The following is a 21,898-nucleotide window of genomic DNA, read 5'->3' on the forward strand; positions in this document are numbered from 1 at the left end:
GAAGTGGCCAGACAAATGTGTGGTTCCTGAAGAGGTGCAGCAGTCTTTTCAGTAGTTGAAGAGGCAACAGTCTGGATGATTGACTGATCTGGCCTTGTAACATTAACCAAACGGCCTTGCTGTGTTGGTACTGCGAACGCCGGAAAGCAAGGGGAAACTACAGCTGTAATTCTTCCCGCGGGCATGCAGCTTTACTGGATGGTTAAATGATGATGGCGTCCTCTTGGATAGAATATTCTCGAGGCAAAATAGTCCCCCACTCGGGTCTCCTGGCGGTGACTGGTCAGGAGGACTTTGTCATCAGGAGAAACAAAACTGGCTTCCTGCGGACGGGATCGTGGAATGTAAAATCCCTTAATCGGACAGGTAGGTTAGAAAACTTAAAAAGGGAAATGGATAGTTTAAATTAGTTATAGTGGGAATTAGTGGTTAAATGGCAGGGGAACAAGACTTCTCGCCAGTTGAATACAGGGTTATAAATACAAAATCAAATTACGGCAATGCAGGAGAGAATTTTATAACGAACAAAAATATAGGAACGCGAATAACCTACTACGAACAGCTTAGTGAACGCATTATTGTAGCCAAGATAGACACTAAGCCCACGCCTACCACAATGGTACAAGTTTATATACCAACTTCCTTGGCAGATGATGAAGATATGGAAGAAATGTATGATGCGATAAAATAAATTATTCAGGTAGTTAAGGGAGACGAAAATTTAGTAGTCATGGGGGACTGGAATGCGATTATAGGAAAAGGAAGAGAAGGAATAGTAGTAGGTGAATTTAGACTGGAGGTAAGTAAAGAAAGGGAAACCAAATGGTAGAATTTTGCACTAACATGACTTAATCACTTGGTTTAAGAATCATGAAACAAGGTGGGATACGTGGAAGAGGCCTGGAGACACTTGAAGGTTTCGGATAGATTGTATAATGGTGAGACAGAGACTTAGGAAACAGGCTTTAAATTTTAAGACATTTCCAGCGCCAGATGTGCACTCTGGCCACAATCTATTGCTTATGAACTGTAGATTGAAAGTGAAGAAACTGCAAAAAGGTAGGAATTTAAGGAGATTGGACCTGGATAAACTGAAAGAACCAGTGGTTATAAGAGTCTTAGAAAGAGTATTAGGGAAAGATTGACAAGAACAGGAGAAAGAAATACAGTAGAAAAAGAATGCGTAGCCTTGAGAGATGGATAAGTGAAGGCAACAGAGAATCAAGTAGATAAAAAGAAGAGGGCTAGTAGCAATCATTGGGTAACGTAAGAGATATTTTATTGATGAAAGAAGAAGGTATCAGAATGCACTAAACGAAGCAGGTGAAAAGGAATAAAAACGTCTCAAAAGTGAGATCGACAGGAAGTGCATAATGGGTAAGCAGGGATGGCTAGAGGACAAATGTAAGGCTGTAGAAGTATGTATCACTACGGGTACGACAGATACTGTCTACAAGAAAATTAAAGAGACCTATGGAGAAAAGAGAACCACCTGTATAAATATCAATAGCTCAAACGAAAAATTCGTCATAAGCAATGAAGGGAAAGCGGAAGGGTGGAAGGAGTATGTAGGGGATCTACACAACGGCGATATACTTGAGAGCAATATTATGGAAATGGAAGAGGAGGTAGATGAAGATGATATGGAAGACATGACATCGCTTGAAGAATTTGACAGTGCAGTGAAAGACCTAAGTCGAAATTTGGCCTTGGGAGAGAGAGCCCTGACAAAACTCTTCCATCTGGTGAGCAAGATGTATCAGACAGGCGAAATACCCTCAGACTTCAAGATGAAAATAATAATTTCCTTCCCAAAGAAAGCAGGTGTTGACAGGTGTGAAAATTACCAAACTATCAGCTTAATAAGTCACGCTTGCAAAATACTAACACGAATTCTTTACAGACGAATGGGAAAAGCGACCTCAGTAAAAATGGATTCAGTAGACGGCTGGTCCCGGCGGAGGTTCGAGTCCTCCCTCGGGCATGGGTGTGTGTGTTTGTCCTTTGGTTAATTTCTACATCTACATCTATATTTATACTCCGCAAGCCGCCCAATGGTGTGTGGCGGAGGGCACTTTACGTGCCACTGTCATTACCTCCCTTTCCTGTTCCAGTCGCGTATGGTTCGTGGGAAGAACGACTGCCGGAAAGCCTCCGTGCGCGCTCGAATCTCTCTAATTTTACATTCGTGATCTCCTCGGGAGGTATAAGTAGGGGGAAGCAATATATTCGATACCTCATCCAGAAACGCACCCTCTCGAAACCTGGACAGCAAGCTACACCGCGACGCAAAACGCCTCTCTTGCAGAGTCTGCCATTTGAGTTTGCTAAACATCTTCGTAACGCTATCACGCTTACCAAATAACGCTGTGACAAAACGCGCCGCTCTTCTTTGGATCTTCTCTATCTCCTCCGTCAACCCGATCTGGTACGGATCCCACAATGATGAGTAATACTCAAGTATAGGTCGAACGAGTGTTTTGTAAGCCACCTCCTTTGTTGATGGACTACATTTCCTAAGGGCTCTCCCAATGAATCTCAACCTGGTACCCGCCTTACCAACACTTAATTTTATATGATCATTCCACTTCAAATCGTTCCGCACGCATACTCCCAGATATTTTACAGAAGTAACTGCTACCAGTGTTTGTTCCGCTATCATATAATCATACAATAAAGGATCCTTCTTTTATGTATTCGCAATACATTACATTTGTGTATGTTAAGGGTCAGTTGCCACTCCCTGTACCAAGTGCCTATCCGCTGCTGATCTTCCTGCATTTCGCTACAATTTTCTACTGCTGCAACTTCTCTGTATACTACAGCATCATCCGCGAAAATCCGCATGAAACTTCCGACACTAACTACTAGGTCATTTATATATATTGTGAAAAGCAATGGTCCCATAACACTGCCCTGTGGCACGCCAGAGGTTACTTATATTTACTGTAAATGATCTGAATGTAACCTAATGTCTATAACGTTTATTTAAATATTGTTACAACATATTAGTTTAGCGGGAGAAAGTGGTCAGCTTGAATCATATCATGCCTGTAGAGCTTAAGGACGATGTGCACACATAAAAACGTTGTGCATCACCTCGGTTATGAGAGTTCCGGAACTTGTACATAAACATAACTTCCGCCCTTTTTAATGCTCATGAAAACCATGCATTGCATGTTGCACCACCATACATTGAGACCTTCAGGGGTGGTGGTCCAGACTGCTGTACAAGCTGGTACATCTAACACCCAGTAGCACGTCCTCCTGCATTGATGCATGTTTGTATTCGTCGTCGCATACTATCCACTCAAGTTCATCAAGGCCTGTCGGTCCAGATTGTCACACTCCTCAACGGCGGTCACAGGCATGTTCGATAGGGTTCATGACTGGAGAACACGCTGGCCTCACTAGTCGAGCGATGTCGTTATCCTGAAGGAAGTCATTCACAAGATGTGCACGATAGGGGCGTGAATCGTCGTCCATGAAGACGAAAGCGTCGCCAATATGCTGCCGATATGGTTGCACCATACGTCGGAGGATGTCATTCACGTATCGTACAGCCGTTGTGGCGCCTTCCATAACCACCAGCGCCGTACGTCGACCCCACATAATGCCACCCCAAAACAGCAGGGAACCTCCACCTTGCTGCACTCGCTGGACAGTGTGTCTAAGGCGTTCAGCCTGACCAGGTTGCCTCTAAACACGTCTCCGACGATTGTCTGGTTGAAGTAATATGCGACACTCATCGGTGAAGAGAACGTGAGGCCAATCCTGACAGGTGTCTTGGTTGCAAAGATGGACCTCGCCACGGTCGTCGGGAGTGAAGCTGTGCATCATGCAGCCTATTGCGCACAGTTTGAGTCGTAACACGACGTCATGTGGCTGCACGAAAAGCAATATTTAACATGGTGGCGTTGCTGTCAGGGTTCCTACGAGCCATAATCCGTAGGTAGCGGTCATCCACTGCAGTAGTAGCCCTTGTGCGGCCTGAGCGAGGCATGTCGTTGACAGTTCCTGTCTCTCTGTATCTCCTCCACGTCCGAACAACACCGCTTTGGTTCATTCCGAGACGCCTGGACACTTCCCTTATTGAGAGCCCTTCCCGGCACAGAGTAACAAAGCGGACGCGGTCGAACCGCGGTATTGACCGTCTAGGCTTGGTTGACCTACAGACAACACCAGCTGTTTACCTCTATCTTTGTGGAATGACTTTAATTGATAGGCTGTCGGACCCTTTCCGTCTAATAGGCGCTGCTCATGCACGGCTGTTCACATCTTTGGGCGGGTTTAGCGACATCTCTGAACAGTCAAATGGACTGCATCTGTGATACAATATCCACAGTCAACGTCTATTTTCAGGAGTTCTGGGAAACGGGGTGATGAAAACTTCTTTTGATGCGTGTATTTTTGGTGTGGATGGCCTTCAGCCAATGCTAAAGCAAATTGCAGCGGAACACTATGTGACTCAATTGGAGACTGAGAATTTTCGAGTGAAGGGCTTAAGGGAACGATTTGGGGCACTTACGTTTGTTCCGAAGAAGGCTGACCTCCCTACGATATAGTGCTTTATTTGGTAATGTGGCTGATAGAATCTGGGTGGCGAACAGTTGCTACTATACTTTAACTTATGAAAGGAATCGGTATTTCAAGAGATCTGAATGGGCTCCAGAGTAGAATTCTATTTTCGCTTGATGTATAGAAATAAGAAGAGACAGAGTACGAGGTACTATTCTTTGTACTGCTTCTGTTAATTTGTGAGTCATCATGTTGAACAGTGAACTGTTCTGAGCTGATGAATATTTCGTACATTGTGATTACAAAATGGACTTAGTTTTCCAGTATCTTTGATGACGATTTAGTCTGGGGAATTTGCTATCGTTTTCGTAACGCTCTCGATGTAACTTTACTGCATTTGATGAGGGTATTTTTTGCATGTACTTTTACTGAACGTCGTAGGACCATTTCGTTTTTATTTTAGTCGTCTTTTCTTGAATAAACATTACTCACCTCAAATCTCTGTTGTCTACGTCTATTACAACGTTACAATAGAATCATTGTTAATTAATTATTCATTTAACTTTTATGTTGTATTTTAGTGTACTTTATTAACTCGAAATTCTAGCCAATGCATAGGATAGTTGACTGCAGGATCGCAACGCCGGTTATTACTTGCAGCGAATTAGCTACGGGGGCATGAAAGCTGACGCTCGCGGCTAGATCCTATGACTACATCGAGCTATTCTTTTTTTAAACAAAGCCGTGCATATCACAAGTATCTGAAGTACCAGTGACTGCTGGTAAATACGCACTTCATTTGCTCTTTTGGAGTTCAGTTTGGAAGAGATAGTACTCGGCGGTAACCCGAAGGTACCATCGGATTGTGCCTGGCCGAAAGGCAAAAGTTATGCTCGCGAGTGCACTGTGAATTCTGAATGTAGCAACTCGAACATTGGGGAATCACTGTAACGAATGTATACCTGCTAAATTGGAAAACACTGGGCCTAGAACACTGGGCCTAGACAATATATTGAGCCTTTACTAGATTTATCATTGATTTATTTACCGGTCTAACAACTTCTCCAGGCTATCGTTTTCGAGCACATTCGTGCTTAGAATTCACATGCTGGTGTGCAACGTACTGTTAGTTACGTAAGTTTGACATGTATGAATGGTGCCGATGGACTTCAAGGATGTGGGAGCAAATGGTCGGTGTGTTCTGCACAATATATAAAAGCCCCTGGGAGACTACAGCTTGCTAATACAGTGGTAGTTCTTGGTTAGAGCTTAGACCGTCGTCAATTTCTCTCGCAACATACCGATGTGTTTTATTTTGTTTGACGCGAAAAAGGTAACAAGTGATATTCGCGTGAAATACGAGAGGGAAGTACATATATCTTACAAATTGTGAAATGGTATCTCTAGTGCTGTTCCAGGCTGTCGTGTACGCAGATGGTCGTCACACTGAGCAACGTTTTTTACCAGGAACGTAAACAAAAGTTAGTCTCTCGTGTAAAATGTGTTTCTGTCAGTGGTTTCTTCGTTATTTCTCTTCCGCGTGTTCTCACAAATGTTTCCACAAAGTTCCTTTGTCGTACGATCACTTGTTTTATATGGGGGGGCCTCTCAAGTAGCGAAAATTTAATTGTAACTACCCTGGGCATACGATGATTCAGCGTTAGATGCGTTCGCGATCGCTAGAGCCCATGCCGTTCTGAGCCGTGTCTTTTAAGGTTGAGGTAAGAGATTTTTATTTCGATGGCTTCTTTAATTAAACATCTCAGAAGCCGTTAGTGCGAGCTACGATAAATAGTTAGACAAATTTGACCTGGTGACCGTCTTCTAGAGCATGCTCTGCTAATTCGCGTATTTCGGGCTAGTGTAGACGATTAAAACATCGTGGTAAGTTCCTATGAGATCAAACCGCTGACATCATCGGCCCCTAGGCTTACACACTACTTAATCTAACTTAAACTAACTTACGCTAAGGACAACACACACACCTATGCCCAAGGGAGGACTTGAACCTCCGACCAAGGGAGCCACGAGAACCCTCCAAAGCGCCCCAGACCACACGGCTTTACCGCGCGGCGACGATAAAACCTCTCACGCTCCTTCCAGTGATGTTCTACACGGCGCTCTGTTTGCCTGACGTAGGAATGGCCACACGTGGAAGGTATTTGGAAATTCCAGGTGTTCGTAGTCTTTTCGCGTCATTAATTTGTTTCAGTAATTACCAGATTTTTGACGAAGGCCTGAAGATCGGTTTCATTTGGTGTCTTTTCAGCAGCCGGCTGTCTTGTTCAGTATGCAGCCACAGAAAGCCAAAAATGCAAGTATATTTTTCCGACGTGGCGTTAATATGATCCTGCCTTGAGATTTATTTGGTAATCTATGTATCTGTTGTTTCTGTGGACCTTGCGTAGGTGGCTCATGTTACGTCGCCGTTTTCAGCACCTGATACCGTTCCTGCACGATGTACCAATGTTTGTAACATAGTGCGCTTCTCTACCGTGTGATAAAGGCTTATGCCGTGCTACTGTATATCGGCGTCTATAGCTTTTTCGTCGACGCTGTGACCAAGGAATACATTCGTTTGTGGCAGACGAGGACATCGAAGAAAGAAAAGACATCGTCGTTCTCTGTTTCTATTGTGAACTCGAACCAGATGTTACTTTCAATGCTGCTGAGAAGTTCTAGCAACTCGTCACGTTTTTCACCTCCCTGGAGCTAAATAGCAATCGTGCCGTCAACGTATCGGAAGAAATAACTAGACTTTAATGGGCGCTCATCTAAGACAATATCCTCGAAATTCTCCATAAAGAGCTTAGCAATAAGTGGAGCTAACCGACCTGCCATCGCAACGCCATCCGTCTGATCGCAGTATTGACCGCTGTACAGAAAACAAGAGTTTGGCTAAATTTATCTCCCACTTGACCTTCAAGCACATGAGATGCTAGGTCCAAAGAATTGTTGACAGGCACATTCCTAAACACTGCAACCACATCAAAACCGACCATAAAGACACACTCAGAACATAGTGAATTCGACTAATAGATCGACTGTTCTTAACATAATTTTCGCAATGATCGAGATTTATTTTATTTTATTTTTAATTTTTGAGTCATTAGTCTTTGATATGGCCCACCACAAACTCCTCTCCTGTACCAACCTCTTCATCTCGGTTTAGCACTTGAACCCTACATCCTTAGTAATGTGATGGATGCATTCCAGCCTCTCCTCCCCTACGGTTTTACCTTTTAGTACTGTGGAAGTTATACCCTGATGTCTTATATTATCATTTCGTCCCTTCTTCTTGCCAGTGTTTTCCATATGTCCATTTGTCTTCTTTCCTTAACAGTCCAGTTAATTTTCAATATATTTCTATGGCATCACATATCAAAACTTTCTATTCCTCACTGGTTTTCCTACAGTCGACGATTCACTACCATACAGTGCTGTATTCAAAATGTATATTCTCACAGATTTTCTTCCTCATGGCCGAGTTTTGATACTAGAAGGCTTTTTTGGTCGGGAATACCCATTTCGGCCGTGCTAGTCGGTCTTTTATGTCCTCTTTGCTTCGTCCGACATTTATATTGCTTCCAGTGTAGCACAGTTACTTGACTTCGGCTACCCAGTGCTCCCCAATTTTGTCATTAAGTTTGGAACAAAGATTTACAATACGTCGCTTCTTGCAGCTCTCGAATACTGAAGAAAAGACATATTTAGTAGTTTGTATCCTTACGTCTATTTATTTACTGGCTAACTAGTTTCGGGGTTTGCCCACTTTCACGAACAAGGTATTTTGTATTTGGAATACACGAGATTTTTGGCCGTCTTTAAAAAGCGTAGGAAAAACTCGGGAATTTAAATTGTAAGTCTTCATTTCATACATTTTAAATTAACGTGTTGGAATTAGAACTATCTGTTACTTGGAAGAGGAATTAAATTTATTACGGCTACCAGAATATTCTGTAGGCGATATTTAATGACATCACTTCTTCAATTACGGCGCAACACATCAGTTTAATTATATTTTGTTGATTAATCTCTTTCATTTTCGGTAAAATTAGATTATCAGACTGTTGACGGTGCCTGCTGCAGGATGCGGTACAAAAGCTACGCTTACGTGTCATAATCATGGTATGTTAAACGTGGTTGAACTAAAAATAAGGCTGCCAGACTCATAAAACGGCAGGATTACAACACAAGATGACCTCAAAACACAAAGGGTAGAAAAACGACCTTCATAACTGCAGATGGTCACATTTTTTGTTGCTCGCCGCTGCGTGTTTGTAGTCCATATACTTTTTTTTTCTGCTGGGCTGTGTTAAACGATAATTATGTACTGAAAGGAAGGTTAGTTATAGCACATTGTTACTGTTATTGAAAAAAATATTGTGTTAACCGTATAGTTCATTATGTCACAAAATTTGTGCTGTAGTCTGCAATACAGGGCTATTACAAATGATTGAAGCGATTTCATAAATTCACTGTAGCTACATACATTGACATATGGTCACGACACACTACAGATACGTATAAAAACTCATAAAGTTGTGTTCGGCAGCAGCCGCACTTCAGGTTTCTGCTGCCAGAGCGCTCAAGAGCGCAGTGAGACAAAATGGCGACAGGAGCCGAGAAAGCGTATGTCGTGCTTGAAATGCACTCACATCAGTCAGTCAGAACAGTGCAACGACACTTCAGGACGAAGTTCAACAAAGATCCACCAACTGCTAACTCCATTCGGCGATGGTATGCGCAGTTTAAAGCTTCTGGATGCCTCTGTAAGGGGAAATCGACGGGTCGGCCTGCAGTGAGCGAAGAAACGGTTGAACGCGTGCGGGCAAGTTTCACTCGTAGCCCGCGGAAGTCGAAGAATAAAGCAAGCATGGAGCTAAACGTACCACAGCCGACAGTTTGGAAAATCTTACGGAAAAGGCTAAAGCAGAAGCCTTACCGTTTACAATTGCTACAAGCCCTGACACCCGATGACAAAGTCAAACGCTTTGAATTTTCGGCGCGGTTGCAACAGCTCGTGGAAGAGGATGCGTTCAGTGCGAAACTTGTTTTCAGTGATGAAGCAACATTTTTTCTTAATGGTGAAGTGAACAGACACAATTTGCGAATCTGGGCGGTAGAGAATCCTCACACATTCGCGCAGCAAATTTTCAATTCACCAAAAGTTAACGTGTTTTGTGCAATCTCACGGTTTAAAGTTTACGGCCCCTTTTTCTTCTGCGAAAAAAACGGTACAGGACACGTGTATGTGGACATGCTGGAAAATTGGCTCATGCCACAACTGGAGACCGACAGCGCCGACTTCATCTTTCAACAGGATGGTGCTCCACTGCACTTCCATCATGATGTTCGGCATTTCTTAAACAGGAGATTGGAAAACCGATGGATCGGTCGTGGTGGAGATCATGATCAGCAATTCATGTCACGGCCTCCACGCTCTCCGGACTGAACCCCGTGCGATTTCTTTCTGTGGGGTTATGTGAAAGATTCAGTGTTTAAACCTCCTCTACCAAGAAACGTGCCAGAACTGCGAGCTCGCATCGCTGGAAGACAGTGTGATCAACAATTCTCCGTCAGGCACCTATGTCATTTCCCTTTCAAACTCAACCAAAGATCGACAAGGAATGGAAGCCCTACAATGGCTACATTGATCATCAAATAGCCGGCCGGGGTTGCCGTGCGTTTCTAGGCGCTACAGTCTGGAGCCGCGTGACCGCTACGGTCGCAGGTTCGAATCCTGCCTCGGGCATGGATGTGTGTGATGTCCTTAGGTTAGTTAGGTTTAAGTAGTTCTACGTTCTAGGCGACTGATGACCTTAGAAGTTAAGTCCCATAGTGCTCAGAGCCATTTGAACCATTTGATCATCAAATACACTCCTGGAAATTGAAATAAGAACACCGTGAATTCATTGTCCCAGGAAGGGGAAACTTTATTGACACATTCCTGGGGTCAGATACATCACATGATCACACTGACAGAACCACAGGCACATAGACACAGGCAACAGAGCATGCACAATGTCGGCACTAGTACAGTGTATATCCACCTTTCGCAGCAATGCAGGCTGCTATTCTCCCATGGAGACGATCGTAGAGATGCTGGATGTAGTCCTGTGGAACGGCTTGCCATGCCATTTCCACCTGGCGCCTCAGTTGGACCAGCGTTCGTGCTGGACGTGCAGACCGCGTGAGACGACGCTTCATCCAGTCCCAAACATGCTCAATGGGGGACAGATCCGGAGATCTTGCTGGCCAGGGTAGCTGACTTACACCTTCTAGAGCACGTTGGGTGGCACGGGATACATGCGGACGTGCATTGTCCTGTTGGAACAGCAAGTTCCCTTGCCGGTCTAGGAATGGTAGAACGATGGGTTCGATGACGGTTTGGATGTACCGTGCACTATTCAGTGTCCCCTCGACGATCACCAGTGGTGTACGGCCAGTGTAGGAGATCGCTCCCCACACCATGATGCCGGGTGTTGGCCCTGTGTGCCTCGGTCGTATGCAGTCCTGATTGTGGCGCTCACCTGCACGGCGCCAAACACGCATACGACCATCATTGGCACCAAGGCAGAATCGACTCTCATCGCTGATTCGTCCCTCCATTCACGCCTGTCGCGACACCACTGGAGGCGGGCTGCACGATGTTGGGGCGTGAGCGGAAGACGGCCTAACGGTGTGCGGGACCGTAGCCCATCTTCATGGAGACGGTTGCGAATGGTCCTCGCCAATACCTCAGGAGCATCAGTGTCCCTAATTTGCTGGGAAGTGGCGGTGCGGTCCCCTACGGCACTGCGTAGGATCCTACGGTCTTGGCGTGCATCCGTGCGTCGCTGCGGTCCGGTCCCAGGTCGACGGGCACGTGCACCTTCCGCCGACCACTGGCGACAACATCGATGTACTGTGGAGACCTCACGCCCCACGTGTTGAGCAATTCGGCGGTACATCCACTCGGCCTCCCGCATGCCCACTATACGCCCTCGCTCAAAGTCCGTCAACTGCACATACGGTTCACGTCCACGCTGTCGCGGCATGCTACCAGTGTTAAAGACTGCGATGGAGCTCCGTATGCCACGGCAAACTGGCTGACACTGACGGCGGCGGTGCCCAAATGCTGCGCAGCTAGCGCCATTCGACGGCCAACACCGCGGTTCCTGGTGTGTCCGCTGTGCCGTGCGTGTGATCATTGCTTGTACAGCCCTCTCACAGTGTCCGGAGTAAGTATGGTGGGTCTGACACACCGGTGTCAATGTGTTCTTTTTTCCATTTCCAGGAGTGTAAATGAAGTGACGAAACAAGACTCACAATATGAGTACCAACGAAGGGTGTGAAAATAAACTTGTTCTTTTACAGTTATGTGGCTCCGTTTCAGGCAAGATAATCTGTTTTGCTGAAAGATGCAAAATCTAATCTTCAGGGCTCCGCCAATCAACAGGCAGTTTGTGAGACCGTTACAAGATACGGCTAGCCTCAGAACACTTGGGATTACAAAATATCTTGCAAGGGTGTTCAGTCATACACCAAACAAATAGTGCGCACTGTAGAATTCATAATGATTTTTGTAAAACTAAATAATCACTATTTCAGCTATTTCACTTAACGTTCGGAATGAATATGAAGGATTTTATTGCCTACGCCACCTTGAGAAACCCTCCTTAGCTGAGCGTATTTCAGAAAACGTTCACCAGGTCAAATAATGACTAAACCTCTGTCGTGGTTCGCCTAAAGGCTTCTGAGACCGTTCAATGAAGAGCACGGTGAAAAGAAAATCACTGGCACCGCCCTTAATAGAGACGGCGGCCGTCAGCTAAGCACGGCGTTGGATCCAGTAGTCGCGAGGTTTAAGAGCGTGCGTCGAACACGGTGGGGGCAACGGCCTTGCCGCAGTGGATACACCAATTCCCGTCAGATCACCGAAGTTAAGCGCTGTCGGGCGCGGCCGGAACTCGGTTGGGTGACCATCCGGGCCGCCATGTACTGTTGCCATTTTTCGGGGTGCACTCAGCCTCGTGATGCCAATTGAGAAGCTACTCGACCGAATAGTAGCGGCTCCGGTCAAAGAAAACCATCGTTAACGACTGGGAGAGCGGTGTGCTGACTACACGCACCTCCTATCCGCATCCTCATCTGAGGATAACACGGCGGTCGGATGGTCCCGATGGGCCACTTGTGGCCTGATGACGAAGTGCTCTCTCCAAACACGGTGTCAACATATGCCCATATAAGATGATGCCATGAGCACTAGAGACATCGTAGCCCGCAGGTCGGGGCCAACCAGAAATATGGGTGCCACAAAGAACTTGTGACGTCACACTAGTTGTCTTGCCCGAAATGAAGAGCAAACGCACGGCTCTGTCTGGGGCACACAGGAAATCAGAAAATCAGAATGTCAATGAAAAGGCACCCGTTAAAGGTCTTAATTTCGTCGTGTTTTACCTAGAGCTTGCACGTATTTGAACACGCAGTTAGGAATTATTAAACTGCTCTGATACAGCAACTCGCTTCCGACCGGAGACGGTCGCTGGGACTGGTAAGACCTGTGTGTGTGTGTGTGTGTGTGTTGGGGTTATGGGCGCTCAACATCGAGGTCATCAGCGCCCTGGTAAGACCTGTAGTGTCACGTGCTGGCCCGCACGCCACAGGACCCACCACAGCTTGAGTATATAATATTCCACTTGAAAATGGCCAAAGAGAACTTTATTCAATGGTACAGCCGTGCGACTCTGAATTCTTATCAGGTAATAAAGAAGGTTTATGTTGAGTGAACATTCATGACTCCATACCCACCTTGGTGCTGGGTAACCCACAACACAGTTTCTTTCAGTCAGAAGTGGCTGCTCTGTAACATTCGAAGGAATGAAGCAGATGCTTCTAAACAGCAGAATAGACTGACAGTTGACCCTCAACATGTAAAATGTAGCGTATTGCATATAAATACATGCTGTATAGCTGTAAAATTGCTAAACAATCATTAGAAGCAGTCAAATCCATTAAATACCTAGAGTACGTAAGCGGTGCGATTTAAAGTACAACGACCAGGCGGATGGCACACTGAGCTTGATTCGAAGAATCTTCAAAAAGATGAACGGAATAGCTTACAAAACAGTCGTTCGTCTCATGAGTATAGCTCATCAGTCTGGGACCCTTACAAAATGGTAGTCACAGAGAAAATACAAATCCAAAGAACAGCATGGTATTTCGTCAAAGGTTTGTTGTGTGCGCAAGTAAACAGAGGTGTTCATCGAGCTCTAGCGCCACGCGCTGCGGGAAAGAGTTCTTCGCCATAGTCGACATAATCGTCTAGAGAGATTCAGCAACTGTTTAGATATTTCTGATAACTCCCGTTTATTGTTCCGTTGGAGCTGCCCATTTTTAATTAGATTATATCTTTTGAACACTCTGGTTCATCTTCATATATGTGGCTCTGAGTAGACAACACGAACTGCTGACCAAAGATGATCCAGAGTAATCTAATTAAAAATATGTTTCTCAGACGGTACAGTAAATGAGATGTATCGAAGAGGTGTTATTTATGACGGTGTACCGAGCGAGGTGACGCAGTGAGGTTAGCACACTGGAGTCGTATTCGGGAGGACGACGGTTCAAACCCTCGTCCGGCCGTCCTGATTTAGATTTCCGTGATTTCCCTAAATCGCTTCAGGCAAATGACGGGGTGGCTCCTTTGAAAGAACACAGCCGACTTCCTTCCCAATCCTTCCCTATTGCGATGGGACCTATGACCTCTCTGTTTGGTCCTCACCCCCAAATCAACCAACCTAGTTTAGCACGGTGTGTTTTTCTGTTAAAATTCCGAAGCGTACGTTTGAACAATAATCAACTAATATATTGGTTCCTTCTGCATATATCTCGCATAAGGACAGCAAATTGAAAATTAGAGAGCTTGTATCTAACATGGCAACTCCTATCGCACCATTCGCTATTTAACGAGGAAGGGGAGGAAGAGAGAACGGCGCACAAAAAACCCCGCAAACACCGCAAGACGCCTTGCAGTTTTCCAACATGTTATACTCAAGCAACGAAAACCACAGATAAAAATCGAAAATGTTCTATTTGCATCATTTAGCTACACGTTCCAGTTGCTTCTCTACACAGCCATGGCTGGCGCAGTGTTGTATCGACTTTCCAATACCATCGTCATAGGAGGCAGCCAGTTGTGCTTTCCCCCTGGTCTGCGGCTTGTTGTCAGTGCAAAAATGCTGTCCTCATAGCATCTCAGCAAAGAGCTGAAAATAAGAGGGAGCCACATCCAGACTGTATCGAAAAAGCTGCAGGAGCGCCTTTGCTTCAGCTCCATTGTGCGACCGAGATTTGTCATGAAGAAGGACAGTGCCCGATGAGAACTTTCCTCTTCGGTTGTTCTGAATTGCCCTTGGTAGACGATATTCTCCAACCGCCAGATCCATCCGCCAAAGAAGATCATCTGTAGATTCTCACATCCTCCCCTGAGGGCCTACATCGTGAACGTCTATCGTCGTGCTTCAAAGTTCCTGCACAATTACCGCACTTTGCTGCCACGTCTGACAACTACTTTATGTAGGCTGCATGGAAACGAGTCAGAATCCCTCTGCGTCAAGAAATCGAATGATTGCACGCACTTCTCTCTTGGTGGGAGACTATTCTTCTACACACCTTTGCGTGCTCATTGTGCACACAGAACTGAGGAAGTGTGACGTGAAGCGATCGACGGACGTACTGCACAAACTGAGAAGAACATCTACGAAAAGATTTCCACTGTGGTTTTAATTTCGTGAGTGATCGGACATAAAAAAAGAAAATAAGAAATAGCCCTTGTACATGACACACCATCTTGATCGGGTCAAGGAAGAGTTTTGCCATCCGGAAGTAATAGTGCTTTGACCAGAGACCGAAATGAGAACACGGCGAAAGCCCTGTTTGCCTGTCTGCAAAGAAGAGCGAGGGGACGTCGCATATTTACTATCGTCAGTAGCGGTGCAAGCTGACGGCGTGCCACTCCAAAGCGCCCACTCTCCAAGGCGCTGGGTTATGGTGTATGTGCCGCTAGCCTGCCAACGTCAAGATTTAATAAAAGGCGCCGCTTCGCCACGTGCGCCTCTGATGTGCCATCTCGCCCGGGCACGCAATATCTGCTGGCACTGCCACTGGCTGCCCGGGCCTGCCTTTGTTCACAAGTAACGCCGCATCAGCTCGCCTGTCGCTCTGTAAGTAGCCCATACCAAGCCTGTTGTCATTGGACATTCCGCAGCGGACTTTCAAATGGAAACTCTCTTTGTCCTGTCCTTAAGCAAAGTCAGTTGAAGCGGTTCTTTGTGTTGAGGATTCCCGGATAGCAGACTATGTCTACACTACTCAACACAATTAAATGATTACGTTTTTGAAACCACGTAATTGCGAGGTAGAAGTTTGACATTTCGTTCAAAGGTGCGGACAACCTTCCGCGTTGTGGTGCAAATGTATGGCCCCCTGGAACCACATCCTCTGGCTCGACGACGCTACAAACAGCAAAGTGTTGACACATGCGAAAAGAAGGTCATACCTCAAAGGTCTTGTGACGTGTAAGGTGGGTTATTGATGTATGATTGGCACTAAATTTCACCGAAATTGCACCCCGTGCCACTGTGGACCTGTCACATGAAAGGCAGGTTGTCGTACGCTCTAAAGAAAGGGTGGTTTCATTCACGTCTTTTCTGCTCCCCTTGAGGCCTCTTTGTGTTGATTGTGAACATCAGTGTGTTTGAAATGTTTTCCGTGGCCACTCAGAACAAAACCGCGCGATTTCATCGATGGGCGGCGCGGCTCTAACCATCATCACCCAGGCGTCAAAAACACGTGTGAAAAGGGTGTAGGAGGGGGTGTAACGACCTTTCCATGGTGAATTTGCGCGAAATTTCGTGAAATGTGGTGCCAATGTGACGTTATTAACCCAGCTCACAGCTCACATGAACTTCTATACTATGGCCTTTTTCTGACATATGTTGAAACCCTACTATTTGCAGCGTCATTGTGTATGTGGCTGAGGTCGGGGGGCGTCATCCTTTAGCACCATTACAAAGGAAGATTGTAGGCACCTTTAAGAGAAATTTCGAACTTAGGCAGTTCGTTGCGAGACAGTTACGGAGTTTGAAAAAGTGGTCCTTTAATTGTGCTGCGCAGTGTACGTCTATGATCTGCAAGCCACCTTACAGCATATGGCGAAAAGTACCTCCAGAACCCCCTTCCGTGCTCTACTCGTGGAATGAGCTTGGAAAGAACGACTGTCCATAATCTAGAATGAAATTTTCACTCTGCAGCGGAGTGTACGCTGAAATGAAACTTCCTGACAGATTAAAACTGTGTGCTGGATAGCGACTCGAACACAGGATCTTTGCCTTTCGCGGGCAAGTGCTCTACCAACGGTGTTACCCAAGCATGACTCATGTCCCATTGGCAGAAAAGTTTCTGTGAGGTTTGGAAACTAGGAGACGAACTACTGGCAGAAGTGAAGCTGTGAGGATGGCTCGTTAATCGTGCTTGGGTAGCTCAGTAGGTAAAGCACTTGCCCCTGAAAGGTAAGGTTCCTGAGTTCGAGTCTCGGTCTGACATTCAGGTTTACTCTGCCCAGAAGTGTCGATAATCTACCATTTGAGTTCTGATGTTGTCGTAGTAGTGAAACAACAAGAGCATCGCCCCACCCTCGATTGTTGCCAGATGTATTCAATGTGGCGGCCTGGCGACATCAAAGATGGCGGCCTGTAGACTTGGCAACAGTACAGTACATAATCCAAGATAGCGGTCGCGACATCAGCTGATGACGGGAGTACTGTTATCCAAGATGGCGGTTCTGGCAGGAAAGTACCATGCACCCCTAGAGGGAAATTTGAACTTTGGCGGGGAATTGAATTATGCGCTTGTACGGGTCACCCGTCAGTCCTCTGCCCCCCCCCCCCTTTTTCAGACTTTTTGCATGTGACACGTCATCCTCTTTGAAAATGGGCGGAAATTTCGAATTTTGGAGGGAATTTTGCTCTAACAGCTTACGTCTGCAGATGAGGGAGTTCGTATGGTGCTACCCCCACTAAGGACTGTTCATGATGTCATTCAGTTCGAATACAGTTTGTTTAAAGTTGTATAAATTTATATAAATTTGTTAAAATATGTTTAAATTTGTGAAATTTGTTTAATTTTATTAGCTACCTACAGAAGTAGTGGCTTAGTCTGGCGTTACCACCACAAGAGGCTGAGATATCAGTGCTTGTTGAGCTGTCAGTGTGGAAGGAGCATGTGTTCTATCAAAGAGCTATTGGTACCAGACAGGGCGAGTTTTAATAGCTGTATTACATGCACTCATTCAGCCGAGAACTTCACCCATAGCCTCCTACATGAAGAATGGAAGCGAGCATTACTGGTTGAACATATGAAAAGGAAGAATATGGTCCTGCAAATAAATGCTTTGCATCGAGATACATTACTCAATGCATGGAAACATCTGTCTCCGCTGGAACTGTATGTCATTTCTAAAACCTACATATACGCTCGCTTCCCACAAGAGACAATTGCCTCCGATCCAGCAGACCAGAGAACTGAGCCAGTTCGCGAGTTAGCTGCGATAGGTCACGTGATCGTGCAGTTCAGTCAATAGGAGCACAGCATCATGATGATGTTGCATGTTTTCCCAGCTGCACGTGTACCTCAGCCTACCCTATTGCCGAGAATTTCGAATTTTGGGAGGAATTTCTTTGTCCCAGAGCTGTGCTGATGTGCTCACCCCACCTGGGAATGGGCGGGAAAAGGAATCAGCTGTTCTAAGCTGCTGGAGATGGGAAGGAGTGTACTTTATTTATTTTTGAAATAATTTATTTACGGACGGATTTCACATTGTTTATTTATTACACTGATACAAAATACTCACCCTGACGTGACTGGGGTCACTATAACAGTTTACAGACCTGGGAACTATCGTAAATAATGCATTACACTGGTGTGCAAAGACGCAAGCAAATCGAGTACACAGCATACAGACGTGCAAACTACTCGTAGATTACCGAAAAATTGCATGTGTAACGCTATGTAAACACACTCACAACGCTTAAACACCGGAATATAATACAGTGCACCAACACTCAGTGCATGTGAAAAACGCAACGTATCAGCAACTCGAACCCTGATTCAACTGGATGGAGAGCCTATGTGCACCCCCTAACACATGGTAACTGTCCAGATGAGAGAGAGGATGGTTAGGTTAGCGTACTTTATTTATTTTGGCCGGGAAACTGTCGCAAATATCGATCCTAATTACGTAATTATCCACAAATATCGGACCTAATTACAGAACTATATGCATAACGCTACACTAGTACCGCAAAAAAGCGCAATACGCCACAAGAACTGACGATACCATACAACTGGTGTTATTCTGCTGGAAAAAAATTCGCACTACCACTCGCAGCCAGCAAGAGAAACACTCAAACTCTGCCCTACACCTGCAAGCTAGGGGAAAAAGGCTGGGGTTTAAAGTATTATTTTTATTCTTTTTGGTGGGAAATATGTTCAGCTGACCAGATGGTGGTGTTGGACAGAGAGGAGTTTAAAAAGTATATTACCTGCAAGTATACAGCATCTATCGCTGTTTGACATCATACTTCACTATACACGCCTACTAAAACTCATCCTGCACCCGAGCAGCCGAAGAAAAATATGCATCACAGTTCTAATTACACTTCGAAATCGTGATGCAAAAACCAATACTCGTATTGAAAGGGTCATAATGCAGCTCATGTACTAAGGAAAATCGTCGTCCTAAAAGAAAGCAGAGGGGGTGGTAGTTGAATGTGCATTCTCCTCCATGTACAATCACAAACTGCCGAAAATCGACGTCGTCTCTCCACCTACACAGTGGATGGACCAAGGGAGATCTACTCCACCTACATTCTGGTGGCTTGTTATGGCCGCTGTCCGCCTCGAAATGATGGTCCTTTGCCAACACAAAAGCAGGTACATTTAACGAAACAATATGAGACAAAAGGGTGGCCTACCCAAATGCATCTTTGTCATCTAACGTATAGTGACACAGCCGCCCCTAATGATTAGGGGGTGCAGCTGCGTCGACGAACTGTCACGGACTAGACAGGTCCCCAACGCCACCAATGGAGTTCTCGTTCTGGGATGGACAACACTTTCGTTTAACGTCACGTATGACACTCCAGCTGGGACCTGATGAGAGACATGGTCTCACAGAGACATCACCCACCGTTCTGCTCTGGATTATTTAACATCAACTCGATTGCTACAATAAAGCAACTATTAAAAAAAAAAAACAGAAAAAAGAAACACTCGTGACGATAATAAATATCATCTTTCCACGAAAACAGACAAAGTCTATTTACATTTAGTTTTAAGAGCAAAATTGCTATAGATTTTTACGTTCGACTGAGAAACTTATTCCGTCTGTGAGGACCTTCATGTGAAAACTCGAAAAAAATAGCGGAAACTGTTATTTCCACTAGCGAATACCGATATCGGTGATATAACAGATTCCAAATCATCCTTATAATTTACAAAGTCAACTAAGGTTTTCCTCACGTCTAGAGAACCAGGAAACATGTCCTCCACCTGTCTTTCACCCGCTAGAAGCGCTCAACACGCACCACAATCGATCTTCTCTCAAGCAAATAAAGAAGCAGTCGATAGAACAATTTACATGGGCGGTAATAATGGTCCAGCGCAAACACATGTCCATATTGAATCTTCTCAAATTTCCACGCAATCATGAAAGCTGTCCAACACATACTAAATATTAGTCCGCTATTCGGCAATCTAGAGGGCGGCATGGTTAAGTCAACTATATTCCTGCACTGCAACAGCCCTCTCCATTCGTACGGCTCCTGCCATTAGTGGGACACGTGAATCATTCCTGCCACAGGCCACCACTGCCACCGCGCCAAGCACACATAGACAGAATCATCCTACGAAATCGGTCACATATACACTCCTGGAAATGAAAAAAAGAACACATTGACACCGGACACTGCGAGAGGGCTGTACAAGCAATGATCACACGCACGGCACAGCGGACACACCAGGAACCGCGGTGTTGGCCGTCGAATGGCGCTAGCTGCGCAGCATTTGTGCACCGCCGCCGTCAGTGTCAGCCAGTTTGCCATGGCATACGGAGCTCCGTCGCAGTCTTTAACACTGGTAGCATGCCGCGACAGCGTGGACGTGAACCGTATGTGCAGTTGACGGACTTCGAGCGAGGGTGTATAGTGGGCATGCGGGAGGCCGGGTGGACGTACCGCCGAATTGCTCAACACGTGGGGCGTGAGGTCTCCACAGCACATCGATGTTGTCGCCAGTGGTCGGCGGAAGGTGCACGTGCCCGTCGACCTGGGACCGGACCGCAGCGGCGCACGGATGCACGCCAAGATCGTAGGATCCTACGCAGTGCCGTAGGGGACCGCACCGCCACTTCCCAGCAAATTAGGGACACTGTTGCTCCTGGGGTATCGGCGAGGACCATTCGCAACCGTCTCCATGAAGCTGGGCTACGGTCCCGCACACCGTTAGGCCGTCTTCCGCTCACGCTCCAACATCGTGCAGCCCGCCTCCAGTGGTGTCGCGACAGGCGTGAATGGAGGGACGAATGGAGACGTGTCGTCTTCAGCGATGAGAGTCGCTTCTGCCTTGGTGCCAATGATGGTCGTATGCGTGTTTGGCGCCGTGCAGGTGAGCGCCACAATCAGGACTGCATACGACCGAGGCACACAGGGCCAACACCCGGCATCATGGTGTGGGGAGCGATCTCCTACACTGGCCGTACACCACTGGTGATCGTCGAGGGGACACTGAATAGTGCACGGTACATCCAAACCGTCATCGAACCCATCGTTCTACCATTCCTAGACCGGCAAGGGAACTTGCTGTTCCAACAGGACAATGCACGTCCGCATGTATCCCGTGCCACCCAACGTGCTCTAGAAGGTGTAAGTCAACTAGCCTGGCCAGCAAGATCTCCGGATCAGTCCCCCATTGAGCATGTTTGGGACTGGATGAAGCGTCGTCTCACGCGGTCTGCACGTCCAGCACGAACGCTGGTCCAACTGAGGCGCCAGGTGGAAATGGCATAGCAAGCCGTTCCACAGGACTACATCCAGCATCTCTACGATCGTCTCCATGGGAGAATAGCAGCCTGCATTGCTGCGAAAGGTGGATATACACTGTACTAGTGCCGACATTGTGCATGCTCTGTTGCCTGTGTCTATGTGCCTGTGGTTCTGTCAGTGTGATCATATGATGTATCTGACCCCAGGAATGTGTCAATAAAGTTTCCCCTTCCTGGGACAATGAATTCACGGTGTTCTTATTTCAATTTCCAGGAGTGTATATTCGATCGCTATAC

General features: G+C 46.1%; 1 pseudogene; it reads left to right on the forward strand.

Moving 5' to 3' along the window:
• Positions 1-12,392: 12,392 nt before the first annotated feature.
• On the forward strand, positions 12,393-12,510 carry LOC126177890 (5S ribosomal RNA; annotated as a pseudogene).
• The last annotated feature ends 9,388 nt before the right edge of the window (positions 12,511-21,898 follow it).

This window comes from Schistocerca cancellata, chromosome 3 (genome assembly GCF_023864275.1).
Source record: "Schistocerca cancellata isolate TAMUIC-IGC-003103 chromosome 3, iqSchCanc2.1, whole genome shotgun sequence".
In the NCBI taxonomy this organism is placed as follows: Eukaryota; Metazoa; Arthropoda; class Insecta; order Orthoptera; family Acrididae; genus Schistocerca; species Schistocerca cancellata.